Source organism: Miscanthus floridulus, chromosome 5 (assembly GCF_019320115.1).
Source record: "Miscanthus floridulus cultivar M001 chromosome 5, ASM1932011v1, whole genome shotgun sequence".
Taxonomy (NCBI): domain Eukaryota; kingdom Viridiplantae; phylum Streptophyta; class Magnoliopsida; order Poales; family Poaceae; genus Miscanthus; species Miscanthus floridulus.
In genome coordinates, this window is record NC_089584.1 from 49730023 (window position 1) to 49734130 (window position 4108).

General features: G+C 43.6%; 1 pseudogene; it reads left to right on the plus strand.

Moving 5' to 3' along the window:
- Positions 1-1257: 1257 nt before the first annotated feature.
- LOC136452143 (putative transcriptional regulator tpeD) lies at positions 1258-3531 on the plus strand (annotated as a pseudogene).
- Positions 3532-4108: the final 577 nt, after the last annotated feature.

Sequence of the window (4108 nt, forward strand, 5' to 3'; positions counted from 1 at the left end):
ATCGGTAGCTTGGGGCTTGTCTTCTTACGCCCGGGCCTTGGCTAGTGTCTTTAGCCGGGCAAGAGCCAAGGGTCGGGTCCGGATATGCCATAGATCGGGTGCCTAGGGCTCGGGCGAGCCCTCGAGCCCTAGGTGGAGGTCGTGGCTAAGTCAGGCTTAGCCGAGTCTCTTTGCCATAGGGTGCGCGTGAGCGTGCCCGATGGGCATAGCCTCCGAGCCCCCGGGCGATCATGAAGGGGTTGGTCGGGGGTTCCTCTTTGGTCAGGAACCATTGGACCCAAGGGTTAACATACCCATATGTTAGGATCTTGTCATCATCTTTGTCAAGAATTTGAGTCGTAGATTGTTTGTGCTACTCATGTAGGCAAGAGCAGAAAATCAACAACTGGTCCTGAAGGCTATGCTAATAGCTGTGTGAACAGGAGGGACGAGATGAGTGCCCCTAGCGACCCTGGCGACTCACCTGACCTTAGCGTTGTAGCCAAGCAAACCCCGCCTCCCCCACCACCGCTACCACCACCACATCCTGCCACCGGCCTAGACTCGTCTTGCCCTGCACCTGCACCAGCAACCGTCGGTCGTCTTGAGCACTGCCGCCAGCCCGATTGCGCCTCCTGACTATGTTACACAGATACGTCCCTAAAGCCACATATCGTGTATCAGATATGTGTCCGGTACGCCTAGGATACGTATCCTCAGAGTATCTGCTTTTTTATTATTTTCGTGCAAATTGGATACGCCATCTGACACATATTTGGCCTGCCGATACGGCCCAGCCTAGTAAGAAGCCTAGGTAGACATAACTTTATCCCTATGCCCTGATGCCCTAGCGTTCGATGTCCATAGTCTCGCACGGCTGCGCCCGCTATGAGCGCCACATCCCTGTGCAGTGAAGCCACAACCCTGCTCGCCGGTCGACGGCTATCGGCGACAAGCCTCCGCCTCCGCCTCTGCATGCCGATGACGAGCCTCCATCCCTACTCGTCGGCCGCCAGTGACGAGCCTCCGCCTCCGCTCACTGGCGATGAGCCTCCGTCCCTACTCGTCAACCACTAGCGACGAGCTTTTGCCCTGCGATGTGGATCCCGTGAGTTAATCCCCTTCCTTGTTCTTGATCTCCTCTTCTTCAGTTCATAGCCGGTTGTTGCTTGATTTCTTTGCTCCCCATGCCGCATCCCCACTTCGTCTCCCCCTTCCTTCCTTCGTCTTCTATTTTTGTAGTGCAGTTAGTGAGTTCTTGTTGCTTGTATGCAGTAGATGGCGTCTCCAAATATGAGCAGTGCTAGTGGTAGCGTAGGATCTACAACCACAAACACAACAGACATCAAGGCTCCACTTTGGGATCATGTAACCATTCTATAGAAGCCTAAAACTAGTGGAGGAAATGCTATGTGGCACTACAAGTACTGTCCAATGCAAAAACTAAGTAGTTACACTAGAGTTGAAGCTCATTTGCTACAGAAGGGAGGAAGGAGAATAGGTAAATGTCCTAATGTTACATATGAAATGCTTAGTGAAATGAGGAAGGAAATTGAAAGGTGCAAGAATCTGGTGGAAAGATCCAAGTCAAGAACTGTTTCTTCACCTATTGCTTCTTCCTCAAGCAATACTGCTGACAGCAACAAGAGGAACAAGAGGGGGCCTGTTTCTGCATTGGAAAAAGCTTGGGCATTGGAAGCCCATAAGCACTTGGATGCTTTAATTAGTAGAGCAATATTCTGGAGGGTTATCTTTCAATTTTCTGAGAAATCCATATCTTCGAGAAGCCTTTACCTTTGCTTGCAGCCGCAATATGCAAGGTTATGTGATTCCTGGTTACAACAGAGTTAGGGAGGGACTTCTGAAGCAAGAAAGGAGGCACGTAGAGACTTTGTTGGAGAGCACAAAGAGCACATGGGCAGAGAAGGGAGTCACAATCTGGTCTGATGGTTGGTTAGATCCTCATAGGCGACCAATCATCAATTTTGTTGTTGTTTCTGACAAGGCACCTATGTTCTTGAGGGCTGATAATTGTGAAGGTCAGTACAGATCAAAAGAATACATTGCTAAGAAGTTGAGGGGTATAATTGAAGAAGTAGGTCGACCTAATGTAGTACAAATCATTACAGACAATGCTGCAAATTGCAAAGGTGCTGGTCTCATAATATAATCTGAGTATGATAACGTATTTTGGACACCATGTGTTGTGCATATCCTCAATCTTGCTATGAAAAGTATATGTGAACCTAAAATAGGAAACAACCCTTCTGATGAAGAAATATTTGCTTGGGTGAACTTGAATTTATACATGATGTAAAAAATGAGGCTGCTATGATAAAGAATTTCATAATAAATCATGGCATGCGGCTTTCAATGTTCAATGAGTTTAGCCGTTTGAAGTTACTTTCTATTGCTGAAACTAGATTTGCCTCTGTTGTATGTATGTTGAAGCGGTTTGTTGAGGTAAAATCAACCCTCCAACAAATGGTGATTAGTGACAAATGGAGTGTGCATAGAGAAGTCAGAGATGATTCTCCAACTCCAACAATCCAAATTATCAAGGACTTGATACTTAGTGATGTATGATGGGACAAAATGGACTACATTCTTAGGATTACTACTCCTATATATGAAATGATTCGTATGACAGACACTGACACACCATGTCTTCACTTAGTTTATGAGACGTGGGATTCAATGATAGAGAAAGTGAAGAAAGTCATATATCGATATGAGGCCAAGCAAGAAGATGAGGAGTCAAGTCTGTACTTGGTTATTTATGACATATTGATTGCTAGGTGGACAAAAGAAAATAATCCACTTCATTGTTTAGCTCATTCACTTAATCCAAGGTACAAAATTATAAACTGCCATTCAGATTTTTTCCATTTACTTGTGTCATTCAGATTTTTTTTCATTCACTAAAATCATAATGCCAAATTGCAGATATTATAGCAAAAAGTGGCTTAGACGAAGTTATTGGCCAAGAACCACCCCATAAGGATAAATAGGTATCGAAAATGAGGATGGTTTGCTTTAAGTTCTTTCCCATGCCAGAAGAATTGGCTAAAGTAAAAGAAGAGTACTCTAGTTGTTTAGAAGAATTTAATGATCCTAACTCAATCCATGATAGATGGGTTGTTTCCCATATGACTTGATGGACAGATCATGGACAATCTGCTCCCTTATTGATGAGTTTGGCCATGAAATTGCTTAGCCAACCAACCTCATCTTCTTGCTGTGAAAGAAACTGGAACACCTATAGCTTTGTCCATAGTGTCAAGAGAAATGCCTTAACTCTAGAGCGTGTTGAAGATTTGGTCTTTGTGCACTCAAATTTGAGGCATCCGTCTAGAAGAATTGATGCATACAAGACATGAGAAACAATGATGTGGGATGTAGGAGGGGATTCTTTTTGATTCACTTGGTGGTATTGGCATTCTTGAAGTGGCTGACCTGTCCCTTGATGAACCTCAATTGCAAGCTGTGTCTTTTGGTTTGGATGATCAGCAGATTCATGTTGTGGATGACAATGAAACAAATGAGGAATAGGAACTTGTTGTATTGTAATAATAGTACACTTAAGTGGTTAATTGCAATATTTTATTGTTATCAGTTTTAAATAACAGTACTCCTTTGTCCTCTCCTCTCCTATCTACTTCAGAGTCTTCAAACTCCAGTACACTAGTAGTAGAAGGTGATGTACTGAACTACTACTGATTATTGAATACTCAAGTTTTAGTAATAAATTGATTGATAGTTGGTTTTTCTGTGCAAATTCTGGATTTGGAGTCTTGGAGAACTCAAGAATGGACAATTAAAGAATGGAGATGCTTCCGGAGTTTCGGTATTTGCTTTGGCTGGCAATTGCTATTGCAAGGTAATTTACTATTTTCAGTCTTTCACAATTTTAATATGTGCTATTATATATTTTTTTAAATAGTAAAACGTATCCGCATATTGGGGTTTTTTTTAGAAAAATTGCCGTATCTATATATTCGTATTCTTTCGGTACCGATACGTATATCCGTATCCGTGCTGCGTAGCCTCCCGACGTGGAACCTCCACGTCCAGGTATGACATCCCGATTCTAGACCATTTCCTCCGCGACTTCCACTCCTTCATCGTC